The sequence below is a fragment of the Symphodus melops genome (assembly GCF_947650265.1).
Source record: "Symphodus melops genome assembly, chromosome: 21".
Taxonomy (NCBI): domain Eukaryota; kingdom Metazoa; phylum Chordata; class Actinopteri; order Labriformes; family Labridae; genus Symphodus; species Symphodus melops.
The window spans coordinates 5,087,300-5,110,510 of record NC_136711.1 but is presented as its reverse complement, the minus strand read 5'-3'; the positions used below and the strand labels follow the sequence as shown (position 1 = coordinate 5,110,510).

Genomic DNA, 23,211 nt, shown 5'->3' with positions numbered 1-23,211 from the left:
TTCTTCATGATGTGCTCCAACTATCAGTGCACCCATCAATCATTCTCTTTGGCCTACTCTTATGTCAAATGAATTTTGAAGCAGATCATTCTATTTTATGCTACTCAAAGTCCCTAAATGCTTTGTAGATTACATTTTGAAAGCCTTATGTTTGCCAGCTTAGGTTATCAATTTTTGACATATGCACTCTGCTAGCTCATTGCTGCAGTGCTGCTCCGATATGATGCTAACCATTCACTGTTCTTGCTTACATCCAGGCAGTAGACTAAGTAGAGCAGGCTCTGATAAATTAAAGGTGTCCGCGTTGCAAATTGAGCATTGCATTTGATAGTCACGTGTGGGTCAGTGGTATAGTTGGGGATTTGATCCCTATTTCCTGCAGCAACATATCCGATGTGTCTTTGAACAAGACACTTAATACCAACAAGTTGATCCTAATGTTTTGTCACCGGCGTATATATGTGTATGAATGGGATAGCTTTAGACATCAGCCTCTGCCATCAGTGTGTGAACTAGTAGATGTGTGTAAAGGCGCTTAAAATAGAAGACGCTATACAAACTCAAATTCATTTGCTATTTATGGAGATAAAAAAATGAATAATTTTTATAACAGACTGATATTTTTGCATTGTGTCAACTAGCGAAGATGATGAAGTTTAAACGTTTAGTCAACTACGCATGCACATCAGTAATCCTTAAATGAATGAACTAAAAGCTCTACTGCATAAGAGTTAAGACCCCAGACTGAACTGTAACTGTGTTCTTTTACCAGTGAAGTCGCCACCTGCTGGCCATTATTAAGAAGGTATGTTTAAGGCACCTAAATATCAGCTTAACCTTCAGACCGCAGGCAGCTGCAGTTACTTTTACATATTCTGATTCAGCTTCCATATGCTTGAGTTTAGACACTAAATACCCAGTTATGAACACAAGTCTGATCAGAAGTATAATCACCAAGTCCCATTACAATCAGTTCAGTTGCTTGGATAAACATGAGTACTGGGGTATAATTGGGAACAACCCTAAAAGTTGGCTTATTTAAGTTCCTTTCTTCTCTTCTCTCATCTTACATTCCCTTTTCACTCCTTTTGTGGATGTGCCTCTTTACATATCTGGGTCTGGGAGTGAAAAGGATAAATCAATACATCAAAGCAAACCCCAAGCACGAAGTGGAAGTATTTCAAAAGTACAAACCCACCACAAATGTGGTGAGAAATAACAGATAGGAGAACAGGTCTTCCCTCCTGCCCAAAAGCAATCTTACAAACTCTGAATTATTGAGAGCTTCCTCGTCACACCTGTGTCCTGTGTCAAGAGTAAGAATCAAACAACAGATAACTTCTGAGTGACACAAACACACACACACACACCCTCGCAGACACATATTTGCACACTCACACACTCCTGAAGAGACAGGTCTAACGGGACTTCCCCTAATCCTGCTGCTCTGAAACGATATTTAAACAAGCTCTGATTAACGTCAGGATGACAGAACAGTGTCAGGGCTACTGTGTACACACACACAAACACACCAAACACGCACGCACACACACACACACACACACACACACACACACACACACACACACACACACACACACACACACACACAGCTCTGTTTCTGTCAGAATGTCTCAACAGACAGGCAAACAACAGACAGCCTCCATAATCACCAAACACTCCTCGTTTCTTCCGTATTGCATTGTGCCTTTTCTTTGTGTATCTATTTCTCTTTGTCTTTCCCTCAGTCTCTCCCTCCCACTCACGTATTTCATCTCAATTTCACTATCATGGCTGGAAACAAAGCAGCCACAGAAAGAAATGGTAATCTTTCCTCCCCCTCCTTTGCCTTTTCTTTATTTCCTGTTGTCCTCTTTGACTCCCCAACAATGAATTAAACATCAGTACGCCGGCCTGTGCTATTGCTACTGCTTCTGACGGGACAGCGGCCCCACTTTGTGTATGTGCACAGGGAATTTCTCTCATGCAAGAAAGAAAGACTTGTTTCCAAAGCGCATGCAGGCAGGAGAGCTAGGAAAAATGGAGGGAGGAGGAAGCGGAGGTGAGGAGGTGAGCGGGAGGAGGGGAAGCGAGAAAATGAAACAGGAAGCAGGAATGAGAGCGTTCGACCGGCACTCGCTGTCCTCTGGATGCCCCTCTGTGTTTTGTTTTCTCTCAGTCCCCTTGGTCATTTTGTGTTTCTCTCTGATTTTTCCCCTCTGCCACTCCTCCACCTCCTCATCCTCCTGTTTCTCCTTCTTGCTCTGTCAACTTCCCCCTCCTGCCTTCAAACCTCTGCAGATTTCTTTTTTTCAGACGCTTCATCGGTCGTTCTCATCTTGTTGCGACACCTTTTCTGATGAACACTTTCTTTCTCCCACTCTTTCTGTTTCTCTGAGTTTTGCAGCCTCTTTGTCTGCACACACTAGTTGCGGTGTCACCAAGAGAAAATAAACAAACGTTGCAATTCATTTTGTTTGAGTCTATACAAGCATTTCATGTTTCTCTCTGTTGCCCTTCACAAAACACAAAAAGGCTAACACGTCACATGACTTGAAGCCAATCAACCAGACAGTTGACACCTGTTGCAAAATAAAAAATGATTAAAGCAAGAAAGCAGGACAATAGCGACTAGGGTTTTGGTCGAGCTTATGGATGAGTCAAATTTAAAAATGATTTTCCACCCAAGCAATGATGTTTTTTCTGTCATGTTTTGTGGCTTTATATAACTAAAGACGCTAAGCAACCAAGGTGAGTTTTTAATAACTTTTCAACTGTCATTTAACCACGATATAACAAGACAATTACCCCTCATTTGAATTAAACCGACTGGAATGTCCTCAACACCCGCTATCGACATGGTCATACAAATTTTGGCAATGCAAAACCCAGTGCATCCTCAGTTTATAAGACATCTAAAAATGCAGTAGTTCAAGATTATGTGGGTGATACCTGAGGGTGACTTTACAAGACAACGATCCCAGATAAAACTGACAAAATGTTTTATCAGATGTGCTCTTTATTTAGACTGTGATGACATTTTCTGGGCTTAAAAACCGCTAACAAATGAACCCACCCTCCAGAGTGGAAATCTTAAAAACGCTCCACCATCGCATTCCTCTCTAAAGGGTTGGAAGCGCAAAAGTGCACACTGAGCTGCACATGCTGGCCCTCGTGTATGCGTTGACTTCACATCCATATTCAATAAAGGCAAACAACAACAACAAACATGTTGGATTAGTTTCATCAGTCGAACATTCAAGTTGCCCTAGCTGCTCTGTTATCTAGTCTCTTCAGCAGTTAAGCCTAGTTAAAGAAGTTTCAACGCATGTGCACGCTCTTGGTAGTGTTGTATGGCAGTGCTCACAGTACCACCTATCCACCTGGCATGCATACTACATCAAATTCATCCACTTTTGCATCACTGTGTGCACCCAGATTTCCACCCAAAGACGCTCATCTAAACGCAGAATTAAAAAGTGGGAACACAAACCGCCATGGTTTGTGTTCAGATCGTTGTTGTAAAAAGACAGCCTGAATTATAGGGCATTTTATGGAATATATCGCATTTCTTCGCTATTATTCTGACTGCTAAAAGTGCTTGGCACTGCATTTCAAATTCACCCCAAATTGACAAACGGATTGCAAAGGATGCTCTTAAAGTTCCTATCAGTATTTACCTATCCCGAAAACACACATTTAAACGGGCTCAGCCATTGACAGTGCCATTTAATATATTTCCCAAAGACACTTTGACATCTGTACAACAGGAGCTGGGATAAACCTGTAAACGATTCGATTTCCATCAACTGAGCTGTAGTCACTCCTCTATTGCTACTAAAACAGTCAATGCTTCTAATTTGTAGATTGAGAAGAGGTACATAAATGTGTGAAAATGACTTGTGGTGAATTACCTTCTCTCTCTATTTAAAACCACCATATATGTGATCAGGTCATAAACAAGAGTGCAGGAATCATCATGAAGCCCAGTCTATGAGAAATACTTGCACCAGTACAGTGGCTAAAAATCAAGATATGTTTTATCAAATAAACAGTTACGTAAGTAAGAATTACACACCAGTGTAATAAAATTCTAACTGCATAAATAACAAAGTAACCAAAGAGTCCATTGGCTCTCTAATAAAAATGGTTATAAAGTCAGTAAAAGACAGCAGCCATTAACCCTGTACCATCAGGCTCAATCATTGATCTCTTACACTTCCATTATAACACTATACTGCACTCCTAAATGGCACAATGAGATACTTAAATGTCAAGCCACCACATGGTGATAAAAAAGAAAGTCTGGTTTCAGAGGTGGGAACAGTAAAAGTATTGTCCAAGTCACTTGAATAAAGGAAACTACCAGGGAGGACTGACGCACAAACAACAGCCTGATTGAGCTGACTTATCTGGTGGTTATGTGTAACCCAGCTTTATATGTCTTTTCAGGGACATGTGTGTGTGTGGGTGTGTGTGTGTGTGTGTGTGTGTGTGGGTGTGTGTGTGTGGTGTCCCAAGTCTCTATCAAAGGCAGATAATACTTGCTGCTGTCCTATCAGCTGTGGCCTGAAGCCCAGTGCTGAGATAATTGAAGTTATTAGCCTGCTGCCTGTTGGCCTGCAAAGAGCTCGAGGTGGGTCTCATCCAGCCTTAACCTTGCTGTGCGCGCACACACACACACACACACACACACACACACTCACACACACACACACACACACACACACACACACACACACACACACACACACACAACCCTTTCCATCTTCAGTGAAGTGTGTGTTATAACAAAACTAGACTGTATTCTGGATATTTCTGTTCAGTGACTGGACAAAAGATCCTGCTGGTGAAATTTTCTTATACTATCAAAAAAGCATTGTGAAGCACTGTGTGTAATAACCAAGTGTGATTCATCTTATTCTTCTGTGCCAAAGCGCTGCATCACTGCCTGAAAACCATTGAAATCACACCACTGAGCCACACTGCTGTAGTGAATATTTTTTTCTTTTCTGAATGATTTTTTTGAGCTGTTTTTGATATATGTCTTGAGCAGAAGCTGCTGGACTTCAGGGTTGACTGTCACACACCAGGTTTGAAAGAAGGAAAGAGACTCTGAGACTCGTTTACATATTCTTTTGTCGTAACAAGTTCAGAGGTACTTTGAAAGGCTAAATGCAGCCTGTATGGGTACTGACGACCAAGATACAAATTATGCTGTCGAAGCTAACTATGTGCTTGGTGTTTCTTAAGCAACAATCTTTGTTGAAAAGTGTTGAAAAATGTAGCGAATGCGAAAAACTGGAATTCTTCAAGTGACCACTTGAGGCTGGCTGCCAAAGTCAAGGAATCCATGTTAGGTCCCACACCAGCATACATTTATATAATGTTTAGATTTTTTTAAAAAAGCTTATCATTCTTAAATCAATACGAATACGAATCACACAAATATATTATATTTTGGAGTTTTTGACTTGACTGGCTAGGGCGCAGGACAAAACAACTGGGCTATCGGTGACCCTCCTTTTGGCTTTTAACATGGACATTTCTGCAGTAAAAAAAAACTACTACTAAAACTACTAAAAAACTACTTTTTTTATATAGGGTTTGAATGTGTCTTCAGGTCTTTGTGCAACCAGCCTCACATGGACACTTGAGGAATTACTGGGTTTTGCAAACACTGGAGGATGCCACTTTTGGTTCACATTAATTATGGTGTTCATTAGATTGCACATTAGATTTTCTGATCACATCCTTCCAAGTGATCCTCTGTGTAAAAAACAAAACAACAACAAAAAAAAACAGTTTCAATCCCAAAGCATCGCCCATTTGCAACAATAAGCACACAATTAATTAGCACTAACACTCAGTTTGGTGGCAGGATACACTGAGAGACTTCAGATGCATGTTTGTTTTCATGTCTGAATTATTTAGCACCAAATGTGCTGATTAAAAGTCAAAATGGTGGTGGGGCCTCAGTCTCCTGGCATTGCATCCCCGGGGCCACGTACTGAGATTGCTAAACTAGATTAAAATGACACAGCAAACCTCAAGACAGCTACACTATTCTGTTTTATCAATCTACAGTTGCTCCCTCCCTTTTCCTTACACGCTTTCAGAGCATGGGGTGTGCATTTGGGAACAGATAGAGCTACACCTTTTGAACATGTTCTTGTTGGAAGTTCTGAAGCTGCCCTAATTGCCTAAAATAATTACAGAATGAAAATAATGGAATCAAAAACCAATTCTCCAAGCAGTTTGTTAAAACATGAAACCATATACTGCAATGAAATCTGTGTCTAATGTTGAATAAACAGCAAATAGCCTGCTATTTTTTTCCCCATTTTTCACTTTTGAACAGATCCCAGAAAGTCTAATAATCTCGATACAGTTTATCAAAGCGTGTGTTTGGTGGCCTTCTTCTGCACTCTCGCTGGATTTCTGCTTCTTTCTCCTGATGACACCAAAAGGAGGCGAGACTGTGTGGGGAAAACACATCTTTGGCACTAAGCCGTCTTTATCTGTTTAAAACCACTGAGCTGTTCCTTGTAAAATCTTTACATGTTAAGCCGATAAGTGCAGCAAAACAATAAACAACATCATCTCGCTGTTAGCTGGGGATCCCTCCTTTCATCCGACTGGAGATTAGGTTCATTTGCACGACTCGCGGCGCCTCGGTTACCAAGATTAAAACCACGTCAAGGCTTTGTCATCCCCCGACGAACGCAACGCCTGGTTTTACCTTGAGAAAGATTAAGCTGCGATTAGGCAGATAGGATACAATAACACTGCCGTCATAATAGCTCAAGACAACCCACTGGCTAGAAGACCAACACTCGGATAGACACTGGTTCAAAAATAATAGCTGTAACAATAGCTTTGATGTACTGCCAAGGAGAATTTAACCTCCCGGGTGTCAGAGTTTTTGCTTTTAATTCTTTCTGGAAGAGTTCCCACAAAGCGGAGAGAGAAGTTTCAACATTGCAGAAATCTTTGGATCCAAAAGAGGAGTAAGACTGCATAGAAAACTTCAGGAGAAACCTTTGAATGTGTTGATGCATCTTCAACAAGGTGTGGAGAGAAACTAAAGGGGCGCTTCTTAGAGAAACATTCAAGTCCTTTTTTTTTTACATGACAGCCGAACACCATGTTGGAACTTTTGCTCACACGTGTTCTTCATTTCATGGTGGAACTAACAGGTATCAAAGGCACTTTGTCATGTGAAATACCAAAATGCTAAATCTCCCATGTGCATGGATTGTTAATGCTGTTGTGTGTTCCCTGAAGCTTTAGGCAGAACGCCGGGGACCTGTAGCTCTTCCATAAGCTCTAAATGGATTTCACAGTTCCCCACGGAGATACGAGGGAAACCTAGGTAGGAGCCATGGGAGGTGGGGTGGTGGGGGCTCACATCCAGAAAATCACAGCCTCGATTGCTGAAAATCCAAATAGCAAACACAGGTACACTCTGAGTGCTAGATACGAGACTTGAATACAAGTCGGCGGATGTTCAGCCTGTCGACTAGCTTGAAGCAAAAATGTTTTCCAGCTTGTAAAGATGAAGAATTTAACGCTCAGAGGCACCAAAGAAACTGCCTCATGAGCTGAGCTTTGCACAGAAATGTATCTGCACACCAAAGAACAGCATTTATTTTTGAATTTTCTGTGTCACTATAGATATGTCTTTGCTGACTAATGAAAGAAAAAGGGCATATAGGAGCTATGGAGCAAGAATAATAAAAACATCTGGCATTCACAGTCAGCTCTTTACTTTAACACTTAAAGTGTTAGAAGCCTCTGAATTTTAAGCTTGAATAAGTAAAAATGCAAACATGAAGTTCAACGTTGAGGTCTAATTAATCATACACAGAAAATTAAAGTGACAATAAACATTCAAATAAGAAAACTTTATTTTTTTGTACAGTGATGATCACATTTTTCTCTCAAGTTGATTTACTGGACATATTTGTCTTTACTAATAGAATGGCTGAAGAGGGACAGGACATTTGAAGAAGAGAGAGCTGAGAAGACATGAATCAATAGGCCAACGTTGGGATTTACGACCAATGTGTCGAGAACTAAAGAGTCTCTCTGTGGGGCAACTGTGCTACCGACTCAGTGAAACTGGCACACACATATTTGATTGACACCTACTAGCTCATCTGCAGAGCAAAGGTTTGTGCTTTTGACAATCAAATGAATACAGCCCTTAACAGTATAGTGACAATGCTTTTATGGACTTTGGTTTCCTGTGGCTTTAAGGGGACGTTTGACTCTTTCAGTATCTTCAATGAGTGAAAAGAGAAAACACTTTAACTTGAAAACCTCATTTCAGTTAATTCAGCCGGACCTTGCCATCACAACAGTCATTGATTGGCTCCTCTCTGCATCCCCATCACCCGCAGTGACCCTCGTTCAGCTTTAATTTCATGTCTTGCTCTCTCCCCGGCCAGGAAATTAAAGCCTGCGCTTGTGATGCGGTCACATGTAATGGAGGACATTAGAACAGCTGCAATTACCCTGAACTGTCAATGTATAATAAGAATTGAATTAGATTACTCACTCACTTCACAAGTACCATCTACAGTGAAGGAGAGAGAGAGTGAGAGGGAGCGAGAGATGACCACTTTCCTGTGTGCATGTTTGTCTCCCTGCTTCATTATTGTGAGCCAGCAAACTGGAACAGGGAGAAAATCGTGGCAGTTAAACAGACTCGGTCAGACTACAGCGAATCCATTTACTGTCCACAATTTCATTTCTAAAAGTCCAAAAAGGCCATTAAAATTTGAGAAAAAGGAGACCTACTCACACTTGTACACACAACTGTGGACATACACATTTAATTAGACCCCTCCTAATTAAAACTAGCCATTGAGTGTGTGTGTGTGTGTGTGTGTGTGTGTGTGTGTGTGTGTGTGTGTGTGTGTGTGTGTGTGTGTGTGCGTGCGCGCGTGAATGAACACTTTGGTAATCTGCTTCTTTCTAGCAACCAATTAAACAGCTGCTGTGTTGCTATGAGGAATCAACCAAAACTGTAGGCCTGCCAAGGAGGGGTGAGGAAGAGCAGGTCGGGTCTGTGGGTGAGGGAGCCCCAGTGAAGGGTGCCAAAGGGTGAAGCTGTCAGGAGAACTGCTGTTGGGGCTGAGGCTGAGGTCAAAGAGGCATCCAAGGGCATTCTGAGGAGAGCCAGGGGAGTGTGTAAAGGTCAAGGGCTCCCACATGAGCACTGCTGCATAATGCATGCTGCTGCATATCTTATGCATATTTTGTTGGATTGCTGAATAATGTTTTGATCGTATTCCCCATCCTATACAGTATCTCATTCATCATATTTGTTTTCAAGGTTTTCAGAATTGCTGTCATGTAGGTGCACAACAACCAGAAAAACACACACACAAACATGCACGCTATTTACCACAAATGTCACACATGCATGTCACCTGTATTTTCCTGATTTGCATTACATATCCGTGGTAATCCACATTGTGGGTATAAATATCAGGAGAGATGCCAGTTTAGAAACATCTCTTGTTAAGCAGGTGTTTCTTGATTTTTATAACTGAGGGAAAATTGATTTACAGCTTTCAGATTACACAAATTCAATCAAAGCAGGATAAGTGATTCTCTAACTTTTTAAATTGTCATTAATGCCTCTTTCACACTCCCAAAAGACAGAAGCCTTAGCGGCAACCTCCAATCTTGAAAAATGAAGCCAATACGAATGGGACAAATCCTGTATTTTGACAAGTGTTTGCTTGAGGCTGGCTCCAAGAGCCCCCAAAGTCAAATACACACCACAACTAAAAAAAAAGTCTGTTTGACAGTAGAAATTAACATGTTTATAGGCTAATAGGTCGGATTAGTTACTGTCATCATAGGCACACACAGTTCGGGGGACGCTTTTTTTTTTTTTAACGGCTGGTTTTTATTCTATGAAGAGTATGTGTTATTCAAAGTTATGTTGTTAGCTGAGATGATTGACAGGTAGTCACGATGTCACAGTTTGATAAAAGGCTGAAAACCCACCTCAGCTGCAGCTCTCAGTCTGTCGAGAGGTTGACTGAAAGTTAGTCTGAGACAGGTTTTCCAGCATGGTGGCTGCTGCCGATGAGCCTCCAGAGTCCACTGTTGTGACAGATGGGTGACATCACTCAGGCTTCGTCCATTAAAGTCATTGCGTAATGCATGGCATAGCGCAGCTCACAGGAAGCCTGCAGCTCCTCTTTTACAGACTGCAAGGCCAGTGTCAGACTTTGAAATGACACAGATGCAAAAGGTATAGGCCTCAACAGAACAGAACAGTAAAAAACTTATCTTCCTCATAAGACTTTATTGTCCATCAATACTCTACGAATGAATTTGTGCATGTCAAGTTCTGCAAGTTTTGCTTTTTTAATAAACAACATTGCCTATTTCCTGATAGCTGTTAGACATTTATGTTCCACACATATTCCATTTATTTTGCAGGTCTTCAAACAAGCCTGCAAACAGTTTGCAGAAAGGTTTTAAACTTACTGAGTTTTAGAATTATGTCATACAGCGATTTGTTGTTTGAGCACAGATGCCAAGACCAACCTCTTCATTCGGACATGGCCACGGTACACTAGTACTCTACGTTTGTGTTCCCACTGATCAAATGACCTGAACTTTGGGGTCAAGCGTACTCTGATTCGAAAAGGAAAACATTTCTGACTAATCTTTACCTGACTTTCTGAAGTATAACCTGACATAGCTTTTCTTTGTTTAACCATAGCGAACAAATTACAGAATCTTTCACTTCAGTTTCCAATGCCCTATGTCAGGGCCAACCTTGCAATGGATTACTCTTTGTAATGCGGTCCTATTACCAACTTCCATGAGTACACTTCCATGAATCTTCCTCCCACCCGTGCAGCAACAGATAATGTGCTTTTAAAGTGTGTGGAAAGACTCGATGTGATGGCCCCTCTCGCTGGCCTCATGACTCATTTGCCCAACGTGAATCTCTCTCCGGCACATTAGAATAACTGATGCACCCAGCGAAGTTGTCAGCCAATATTAATTGCTTAATTAAAAGGAATGTATTGTCTCTTGGAGTTTACAGGCGGCTCAGTCCCTTCACAGAACATTTAAAATAGATGAGAGATCAAGGTGGGCGGACGTGCATGAGATGGAGGGGTGGAGCTGAAGGCAGTGAAACAATGGGAAGGATGATAGAAACAGGAGAGATGTTTCTATTTTTATACCAATGCAGACATAAAATTCTTCATGTATAGATTTACATAATTTTTACATTTAAGTTGGGCAAGGTGAATTTTTTTGCAATTTTGTTTGTTGGTACAATCACATCAACATATATGAATAACACAGCTGTGGATTCTTCTGAATTTTTCATCAATGACTTCTGTGGTCTCTTTGCACACGTTAGTCTGTTTCAGGCTACAGGCCACTATGACTATCAGAGTGATGCTAAAACTATGAATTTCTACTAATTTTAACCTGAAGTGTTCTGCTGTCTTTAATAATATCTCAGTTGCAGTAATTTTTAAAATTAAGACTGATTACACATGCCACCCAGATACTTTCGTCACACAAGAAAACAGGTGTAAGATCATATTTTCTATCCCTGAAGCATCCCAAAGTTGGATTCAAGTCATTGGGCAGCCATCTTGGCAACATCTCTGATGCTTCCTTGCAGAAAAAGTCAGCAAAGACACTCACACATCTCTTACTTACGATTGCTACAATCGACGCAGAGCTTCATTGCAGACATGGCAATCATGACCATAAGTGCAGCTGCCACCATCCATCCACATTGTGTGTTTCAAACAACCTCGCTAATAAGATCACAGTCATGCTTTTAAAGCAACAACATGTAAGAATTTGAACAAGACATAGAGTGCTAATGTTTTACACAACGTGCATTTGTTAACTAGCAGATGGTGAGAACCTGGTAAAGATGTTGTGAGAATCCAAATGACAATGTCGACTGACAAGGTGTAGTAAGATTGCTGGATTGTGGGCAAATATATCTCTGCTAGCGTCTACATCCTGTTGTCTGCAAGCTGTTTGCATGTGGAGTATGTGTATGTGTTTTATGATCTATTATTACCACGATGTCTATGGACTAAATGGCTATATTGAAGAGGGTGGTTCATGATGCTCATTGAGATAGGTGTGTAAGGTTTCAAACTTAATAAAGATAACTTGCAGTTCTACAAGGAAACAACTTTTGGGACATTAGTTGGATTTCTGTCTTTATTTGTAGCAAACCTAAGATGTAACTTGTGTTTGTTGTCTTTCTGCTCCTAGCAAAGCAATCACACATGAAACCTTGAGGTAGTTTGAGTGATTTGATGGATAAGACTCTTCAATTTAAGACAACATATGACCAGGGGAAGTGGACAACATGACTCTACATGTAGCTAGCAGGCTTTGCAGTCTTTTAATGAAAACAAATGGTCCCACAAAGAGCCACACTGCTGAACAAACTGCACATCATAGACTTTTCTCACCACACATTAAATACAGTTGAACAGGTCATAAAGCTTCAAGTTTCCCTACAACTCATATTCAAACACACACACAGACACACACACACTCACAGACTTACACACTTCAAAATATATATATACACAATCTTTGGGTGTAGATTAGAGGATTAACAGCCCATCTTCGTGGCACAAACATTTGCTTTTGGGCACCTTTCACTTCCTAATCCACCCACCCACCCAATCTAACATGATTGCAAGCATGCATGCAAGGAGATGTATACAGGGCGATCCCCCCCCCTCCCCACCAGGTACACCCAGCTAAATCTAAGCAGTCTAATACAGCAGCTCTGCAATAAATTCTGCCTTTTATGAAGCTTATGTGCACTTATAGCTGAGCCTCTGTCAGCCAGGGGGTGATTCCACTCTGTGGTTGTGTTATTTTCTGAGGTGGTTCTGATATTTTGCCCAGTGGATAAATATTAGGATTGACTGTAAGTATAATAGGTTACATCTCAATATTTCCTAGACTCACAGCGTCTGAAATGACAGAAGATGACAAAACACCCAAAAACTAGCTAGTGTTTCAGCGAATCCAACATCAAACCACAGTTCTACAAGTTTTAGAAAAACAACCTGGAGGATAAAAAACATGGATACGGTTGATGATACTTTTCCCCCAAAAGGTGAAGGAAGGAAATGAGAGTCATCATTACACCTTATTTGAATATTAGTTGAACAGGTGCCTGGATTTCATTTCCACAGTAAGTGATAGATTAGCTGAATTAACAATGCTGCCATGATGGATCCCCTGTGCTTCAGCTGCTGATGGTGCAATAGATACGGCTGTGAATCTAAGATAGCACTACATGGATCACTGTGGAGAGGATAATAATTCAGAAGCTCATCAAAAAAGAGAATGATAGTAATTTGTCAGTGAAAAGCTCCCCTTGAATAAAGAGCTGGACTCTGTAACAGCTGACTTGCAGGGCTGAAGGAGAACCAAATGAAGTAGACTTTGGTGAAACCTGTCAGATTTAATAAGTGACAACACTGCAGGGAAAAGTGACTTAAATCTATGCTAAGCAAGGTTTTAATGTGCACCTCCACTTGCATTTTCAATCATTTGGAAGTTCAAGCATTCTTAAATGAATTAGGATCGGCCCATAGCATAAGCAATGCAGTATAGGCAAATGTTAGCGACGCCAGCCGTCCATAGATCAATGACGAAGAAAAGTTGAAGATAATCATACAATTGTTTTTAACTGTCACTTAAGGTAGTTTGAAGTGTTTATTTGAAATTTAAAACATGAATCAAGTTCACGTGTATGTTTGGAGAGAAGCTGACGGTGTGTTTTAAAGTTGTTTATACACACCGTTGTTTTAAATGAATTTCTCCACATTAGACGTCAAACTTCACAATTCATTCCAAAGCACATAAAAACTTTCTTAACAGCAAAAACCACACAAAGTGTAATTTGTCACCTGCATCTTTTTTTTGCTGACTTTGGATATGTGCGATTTCCACTCCATCTAACATTCATAGTCGCTGCCATAAAGCTGTAGCTCTTCCCCATGAGACCTTCTCCACATTTCTCTCTAAACCTGCCTGTAAACACTAGTTGATAAAAGAAAAGAAAAAAATATGGAGGGGGTTTAGCTGCACAGAGTGGGTAATTTGGCTGTCACTTATTTGATTGAACTGGAACGCTGTCCTGTTTAAGTGCGCTCTCTGTTTACTCAAACGCCTGTCAAAGCTAATGTGGTTTTGTGACTCATTCATGCCGTCTCCTGCAGATTCAACAAGAAATGATTAAATGTAATAGTCTCCGGAAAAGGTTAGACTGCAGTTATAAGACATTTCTGGGGGAAGTCAGGGAGTATTTTAAATCCCTGTCTAATTTTAACCTTTTTAATTTCGGGCGTAGCTAGGCAACCTGCCACGCACTGCCTCTGACCTTCGGCTGAACCTGAAAGACTGCTTAAATAATTTTGCACTGTTGTTTGGCGTTTGCATAAGTGTGTGTGTGTGTGTGTGTGTGTGTGTGAGTGTCAGTGTGCATGTGCTCGAAGAAATAAAAATCATGTGCATATTTCTCACTTTTACTGCTTTGTCTCTCCCCTCTCTCTGCTGCCTGACAGACCCTGTATTGCCTCTGCTCCATTTCTCTGTGTAGAGAGTTGTTAATAACAACCTTGCATCTGACAGTGGAGCATGCACACACACTGACAACAACACTTTCCACACACACACAGCACATTCACAAACGCACACACACACACACACACACACACACACACACACAAAACACACCCCCAACACACACAGGGTCACCACTGCTGCCAATTGCCATTTTACGCACCATAAACATTTGATTATTTCATTTATCGTCAGGGTCGGAGATTCCACTCACGCAGTCCTGCAGAACACACAAGCGCACACACATCTACTAGATAACAACACACACATTCTCATGAGACATGTATAGCTGTACTAATACATCCAATGACACAACCTATGACACACAATTACATTTGTTTCTCTCTCTCTCTCTCTCACCCTCACTTTCACACACACACTCAGACACTCAGCAAGTGTAATGAAACATCTTAGTCAGCTGTTTGCCCGACGCGTTCATCAAAAGCTGAGAGCTGACAACAAATCAGCTTCTGTTTTGCTATAATATCATTTTTAATAGCACTTAGTTGGTGTGCACAAACTCACAACCACATTATATTTATATGAAAATGAAATAAGAAGTGATATTTTACTAAAAACTTTAAACCTCAAGTAAACTGCCATATCATAACGTCATGGAAAATACTTTTATCTTCCTGCCCCATTTGTGTCAACATTTTTCACGCTGTATAGGCAATGACAGCCACATGGTGCCTCAGTGTTAAGTGTTAATTTTTTACATTTTTTGAAGAAGAATAGTTGAGTTTAGCGCACTACATTAAAAACATACACCAACCTTCTCCTCTGTACATTTATTCTAGTGATTTTATTTTTTAATAAGAATGTTGTCAAATATTTTACACTGTGTAAATAAAATGTGTTTGAACTTCTGGGAACTTCAGTGGTAGCAGCCCAAGTTTATGCGGGCGGTAAACATTTTCATGGTAACAGCTGGCTCCACAAAGCAGCGACCAAGTGGCAACCTCTGGTCTTGAAAAATGAAGCCAATGTAGAAGTGCAAAATCCTGCAGTTCATCGAGTGCTCATTTGGGACTGGTTCCAGGTTCCACTGAAAGTCACATACAGCAGGCAAAAAAGCCATTTTACAGCATAAATAAACATGTTTACAAGCTGGTACAAAAAACTAGATAGGTTTGATTAGTTATTGACTTTACTGGCACACACTTAACAGGGGGGTGAATTGTTTTAAAATGGCTCTGTTCTGATTTTGAAAGCCTGTCCTTTGGTTGACTGGAGGTTAGTCTGAGGATTTCCAGCATTATGGCGGCTGCCGCTAATGAGCTTCCAGAGCACCCTTACGTAACAGATAGCTGACGTCACTCATTTACAGTCTATGTCACCGACCTTGATTCGACACTCTAGGATTGTAGGTAATGTAGTTCTTTCTACTGAAATTATGAACAAACCATTTTTTTCTGAAAACAAGGTTGACATACAATCGGGTCTCTTCTACAGGACCATTCAGCATCATTTCACACTCATGGTCAGTATACCTTGGATAGTCTTTGACATTATGGCTTATAATCAAATCTGCTATGGAGAAAGTGAATGGGATTTTTACTTTTGGAACCACACTGAGCTCTGTATCTTGAGCATGAAAGGGTTAATGAAACGCAGGCTTAGAATCATGGTCTAAAACCAACACTACAATGCACTCTCTAAAATAAGAGCAGCTTTTTCACACACCATCCGGAACAGGAAGTATCCCACTGACTGCCTTATGTAGAGTGTGAACACAAGCACACCAACACAACACAAGCGCAAACACAAACATACACACAACCCCTCTTCCTCTGCGTCCTTCACCCTGTCTTTGTCTCTGATCTGTTCAGTCAAGTCTTAACACACTTTCTCTCCTTTGGATCTCACTCCAAACAAAAGTCTTCAAATAGAAACATTTTCATAGGAATGGATATGTCTTCTTTCTCACTGACTGTTGGAAAAACACTGCACTCATTTTTACATACCATCCATGTGTTTCATGCAGAGTTATAATTGATGAGAGAAACGAACAAAAAATAAAATTTAAACAAAATCATTAAAGTTATTGATCAATCGTAAAAAAACAAAAAGCATCACTACCAAAGTGTTTGTTAGAGAATTTAACACAATTGGCCAGAATTATGCATTAAGTGTCTTTTTGTCAAAATGTCACAAATGGTAACCTGTGCTTCAGTTGGTAAAGTCTCAACCTGTCAAGGTTTGATCCCCGCAGCTCCTGCAGCCACATGTCCGATGTAACCCTGAGTTGCTCCTGCTGTTAAGTCGGGAGTGTGCGAATGTATTAGTTAATACTAATGGTCACTTTACATGCCATCAGTATGTGAATGAGTGTGAAATGGGAAGCTGTGACCTGCCATCAGTGGTGATTCTAGAGTCAGTTGGGACTATTGGCAAAAATCAATTGATGTCCGTCCAACCAGCATTCATCACCATCCCGTCGGCCAGTATCACTGTTTACTCTTTAACTTCTTCTTTTCTTTTCATTGGCAGGTAATTTCTCCTCTCTTTGTTATAATGCCATAGCCATAAAGCATTCAACGATTACCAAGGCCTCAACAGTAAGTGCTGTCAGATGGTTCCCCTATAGCAACGTTTTTTAACTGCTGTTGCAAAATTTGCACATAGCTTTGGTCTTCTAGTTTGTATCCCCTTAAGGGGCCACCTACTGGTCTGGGGCCACAAACAGTAACCTGCCTTGCCTGTTGAGGAGCATGGCCTCTGCCTGCATTGTAAAAATTAACTTTGAGTAGTGAGAAGACTTACCATGAATTTATTGAAATAATATCAAAAATGTTAACTTCCATTGTTTGAATATCTCTTGGTAGAGACATAAGTGAAACATGTACTTGTATCATTCTATTTTAAGGAGTTTAATGTATTTTAAATCAAAAAGTCACAGCCTATCAGTCTCTAAGTGTCCCGTCCTTGTCTGACACCTTGTAAAAAGCCTACAAAGCAAAAGGTTGTAGGTGAGATTTTTCTGTGTTCATTAAAAGCATGATTGCTGATTAGCATTTAGATACAGTATGGGACATTTCCCCTGAGCTCCCTTAGGTGCAGCTCTGGCAGATTTCACGGAAACAAGCTAATGTGTCCTGACTGGACAACAGGAGGTTGCAGCTCTTACACACAACAGCAATTCAGTGGAGTGACACCTCAAACCTGAAGGCAGCGGGAGCCAGGTAACTGCATGTTAAAAATCCTGAGAGCGAGGAGGAGGTGCATTAAATAAACAAACAATAAAGTCTACTTGAGCGGCCTAAGGAGCAGCTTCAACTCTCCTTTATTTGCTGTCATAAAGTCTTGTACACATTTTGTCATAACTCATTCTTAGTATTATTGGATAATTCTGTGCTGATGTACTTTTATTCTTTGTTCTGCAGCTGTTGCCATAATGTTGACATCCTGCTTGCCACCATTAAAAGTTCTGAAATGTCTGTTGTTATTGTTTTCTGTTCATAAAACATGCATGTACAACAAGTCATCAAACCTTTTCAAGACTCCATATGCCTGAGCGTCATCTTCATGGTAAAAATAATACACGTGAGGCTATAAAGAAAAGAGTGAGCAATTGAAAATGGCAAAAGTTAACGGCTCTACATTATCATTTATCATGTTTTTTACAGGTGAGTTTTGAACCCACTGGCAGAGAGGAAAGGTGCAGAACACTTCATTAACACAAGAAAGAGAAAAAGAAAAGAATTTAAAAAAAGAAAATCACAGTCAGTTGAGTTGTTACTTAAAACATCAGTATCGGTCTTGTTCTGATTTGAATTTGTTCTCTGACAACAGAGCTTTTCAGAGGGCATTGCTACAAAACATGATCCAACAGCTTCCTACAGCTACTTGGCCTGTTCAGAACACAACTTTGAAATTGAATTGAAATATATATGTTTTAATTGTTACATTGTTCTTAATTTAAGGCCTCATGCCCACCTTTTTTCTGGACAGAACAGTGCTGGCTGTGCATAGTGAAGTCCTTGTGAAGTGTTTGTGCACTAAGAAAAGTTCAATAAGGGGCCTTAGGAAACTTGGGAAAATTATCATCTTGTGCTATCAAAAGCCTCATATCCATGTCCATGTTTCTCTCTCGTGTCATACTGCGATGATGAAAAATGAAGCCAGTGAAAAAACTAAATAACATATTGACTTTTCTAGTCTTCAGACCACTAATAGTGTTTTATACACCACAGGTCACACCTACAAATTTACACCCATTAACACACTGATGGCAGAGTTAATGCTATGTAAAGTGGCCATCACTATTAGCTTATGCATTCGTACACATTCACACACAGCTGACAAAGCAGTGGGAACATCTTGAGACTGAGTGTCCTGCTTAAATGTCATGAATATTAGAATGTATTGATTTGTTGACCCCAAATCCTTTGGGGCTTTAGGACTTGTTGTTAGTTTATTAGTTGGCCGCTTCCTGTGAAGACACATGAACATGGTCATTTTACTCAAGTCTGTCCTTGGTGTGACTCATTGTCATATTTAGAAATAAATTAAATACAAAAATGAAAATAGAGCATACCCATTTTAAAAATGAAAAAATAAAGCACAATAAAGCAAATAAAGCAAGGACAAATGGAACGAAGCTAACCATAAAATCTCACCTCTAAGCAGCCCTGGTGTCAGAACAGACACAGAGATGGAGAAGATTGAACCAGAGACCGAGTCTGAAACGGTTAAATTGAATGGACCTTTTATTACACTGATATTACTCCTTTCCATCTCACACACAACTCCCTCCTCCTCTCCACCACCATCACCATCTCTACACTCTTTCTCTCTATAAGAGGGGTCAGCTGTCCTTTCCCATAGCTGTCATCTCTCAGGCCCTTTACAGCAATCTGACGACCCCCCGCACTTCTTCCCCCATCTCTAGCTCTGCTGTCAGATGCGACTGGAGGTGAGTGGAGGTGAGTGGATGGACAAGCAGAGAAAAAAAAAGAAGAGATAAGAAGAATGCGGTAAGGAGGAAAGGAGGATGGAGATCAAGTGGGAAAAGAAAGAGGAAAAACAGTGGGTGAGGGGTGATACAAGATCAGAGTTTATGGACAATGACAGGCAGGGGCTAAATAAAAACCCACAATATAAGTCAGAGAGGAGAGGGGGAATACAGCAGCCATAGTAGGAAAGATAGATAAATGAGGACAATATGGAGGAAGACAGATGGAAATAAAAAGAACAGGAGAAATTATTTTTTTGTTTCCTGTCATTTTGTTGCGACTCTGTACCATGGTTTGGCGACTTTTTCAGCCTCTAAGGATTTGAGGTCAGCACTTTGAGTCAGAAAGGAAATGTCCTTGTCCCCAACTGCTGCTCTACCACACTTTTGACTGGACCTGGGAGGCCTGATTGGCAGCCACAGAGGGCAATCATTTAGGATTACAAGACCGCTGAAATATCCATCTGACATTGCCCAGGAAGGATGGACACCACCTTGGATCTGCAGCGACACACAAAAAGTTACTTGTCAGTTTTTCACCTCTAAGGCTACGTCTGATGAGGAGACTTGTTTAACTCCTCCAGTGTTATACTGCATGTATTAGCTTAAATAAACTAGCAACACCATGTCAACAACAGGGAAGTGTTAACTGGTTTCACCCCACTAATTCTCTGTGTTGAAGGTCCAGGCATGTTGAAGTCTGTTAGTAAGGTCTCTATAGCCAGTTTTCAGTCAGTCACCCAAAAAATGGCCCAGTAATTCAGAATATGATAGGACAAAAAAGCCCCTAAATTCATCTACTGACGCTGTTTTAGCCGCTGATCATTAAATGAGTCTCTCATTAATGACAGATGGACTCAAATCAAAATAAGTTAACTTTATTTATATAGCACATTCACAATCAACCAAGGTTGGTTGAAGGCACAGCAAGAATTCACAATACATTGTAGTAATTATAGGGATTATAAAGTTCTCCTCTCAAGGCCAAATAGCAGAGAAGAGTCTTCAACAGTGATTTTCAAGATTTAAGAGTGTGGGGTTGATTTTATATGAAGAGATTAGGTGTTTCACAGTTTAGTGGCAGTAAACTGTAAAGGTTTGATCACCCCTTAAACAATTGGCATGGTGCAGGAAGGCGCAAAGTGACATCTCATTTACATTTAAAGCTACAGACACAGAAACGGCCAGTTCTAAGCAGGGCTGAAGTAAAGGGGTTTATAGGCATGATCAAATACAGGATAAGAGTGGATTTAGAACAAGAAACTTCACAGACCTGTTTTGGGGGTCCTCTTAGACTTATTTAGACTTGTTGAAAAGGAGAATTATATGTGACCTTTGAAGTCTACAGGGACAATGGGTTAGAGGGGCATTGAAACGTTGAAAGCTTTTACACATCACAGTTTTCTAACAAATATTTCTGCTTAACACTCTTACATTGTAACACATATTATCCAACCCAAAGGCTGTGGAGAGGAGCTACGCTGTGTCGCTGTCCATGGTGCTGAAAAGAGTGTTTTTGGCCTATTCAACTTTATGTATTTATTTATTTGTGATGTTTTGTAATTTATATAAAATCTAATAAAGGCAATTGCTCATTCAATTTGTAACAAAGATTACATCAGTTAAATTGCTGATAAGTGTCTTTTATTTCACTTTTAATCTTACATTATATTGTATTTTACTCAGTGGGAATAGATGAGGCTGAACTGCTCTCACCAAATCAAATCTTTGTCCTGAGATTTCAGGAGCTAAACCCGTTCATTTACATCTGAGGAGTTCTGAGAGATAAGAAGAAGAAGGAAACGATCGAAATGCTGTACACACCTGAAGAACATGCAGAAGCAGGCATAAAGGGGCATTTGCATTGTAGACAGTTTATTTTAAGTGAATTTATAGAAAACTCAGACTAGGCTATATAAGGTAAATGGTAAATGTAACTGTCTAGCATGCTGGCAATACTGAAAAATGTTGTTTCCCTGATCCCCATGTAATGACCCTGCTGGTTTCTAGTTTGCTGGTTGGCTGTTGATGTGTCTCAGGTGCCAGTGGGTGTGGCTGCGTGATCATTGATTGAGAACATCTGCGCCCAATGTTGTCCAATCCATAAGAGTAGCACCCACTTCCTCATTGTTAGCAACATGGAGAAGGAGAGGCTGCTCCTCCAATGTTCCTCTTTCCTTTTGGTTAGATGATTTTGGGAATAATGTGAACCTCTTAAGTCTTTTCTCCTCCACTCGTCCGTCACTGGCTGTGACACCCAATAAACAGAAAAATGGTCTTTGATTAATGACAAAATGATCTATGAAGATGATCAATAACAATATTTTAAGCCTTTTATAGTTAATGCCGTTTTTAACACACAATGAGGTCCATGCTTTAATTCGATATTAAGTTTGACTTCAGTCACAATCGCAAATTCATTCAATGAAATGACAGTCCTCACTGATCGGGGCCTCGTGTCGTAGATTCATCTGACCCATAGCTGTACAGCATTACAGGGATACTCTCCTTTATGTGGACATGATTCAGAACAGGGTTTGCTGTGTGTGTGTTTCCTTTCCTTTTCCTTTTCTTTCTCTCACCATTCCCTAAATTTCTCTTCAGGTGCTCCCTGCATGACTGTGCCATCTTACCATGCAGCTGATTGGTTCCCCGAGACTGCTGGCATCTTCTACTTCTTTCAATGAATAAAAAAGAGCACACCAAAATACATCACAGTCTTTCTGCCTGTCTAAGCTGAATTTGTTTTAATGTTTTGATCAAGTTTATTCAGGAAATTATGAAAAAGGTATTTATTAGTGGGCGGAGTTAGCAAGTAGGCTGCGTTCACGAGGTAAGACTGGGTATACCCAGAAAACACTACACTTTTGCACACATTTTACACACAGTTTACTTTGTTGGGAAACACTAGGACTTTTATAAAGAGCTGAATTTGTTTCTGTGAAGCCCCTTTTTTAGATTAGCAAAGCCCTGTTTGTTTTTCTTTTAAAAGGTAGAGATTAGTCAGGCCTGGTTTAGTTGTGTAGATTGTCCATTGTTTGGCAGGACCCTGTACCTGTCCTCCCTCATATGAGAAGAACCTCTGTTAAGTTTTGAGATGGAGTCAAGAGTTTTTTGGGGGGTTTTCCACGATTTTCTTTCCATGCATCATCCCTGAAATATAAATGGCGACTTTTTGAGCAGTAGAACGCAACTAGCTCTAGTCCTGCATTTATATTTGCCTATTCAGATCCGTCTTTTACAATTCAGAAAATGAAAATGATTGATCCTACAACTAAGCCAATCAGCTCCCTGAAAAACATTTTCTTTGATTTGGAGTACACATAGAAATGATTGGAAAACAGAGAAAAAGTAAACAATTGTACAATTAGTTCAGCCCCCAGGATGACTGCCTACAGAACTGTGAACAGTTTTATTTATCTTTGCTGTGCATGAGTCAATAATGTTGTCAGTTTGGGAAGGGAAGGTCAAGAAATGTTTGATCACAAAAGCATGAGTGCATATGAGCTTTTGTCTATTAACATCACTCCATAGTCGCATCTTCTCTCGGTTTACATACTCTGATGAGATTCTGTCGAAGGGGA

General features: G+C 40.4%; 1 protein-coding gene across 6 annotated transcripts in view; it reads right to left on the bottom strand.

Annotated features, from left to right (window-relative positions):
- The window catches only part of rbfox3a (RNA binding fox-1 homolog 3a), a 499,685-nt gene that overhangs the window by 462,404 nt on the left and 14,070 nt on the right, over window positions 1-23,211 (bottom strand). The window contains exon 1 of one of the 6 annotated variants that reach the window (XM_079372548.1): window positions 19,917-20,182. The exons of the other annotated variants lie outside the window; for them this stretch is intronic. The gene's annotated coding sequence lies outside the window, so the exon portion shown is untranslated. Of the gene's footprint in view, window positions 1-19,916; window positions 20,183-23,211 lie in introns of those variants that run through there. 6 annotated transcript variants of the gene reach the window in all.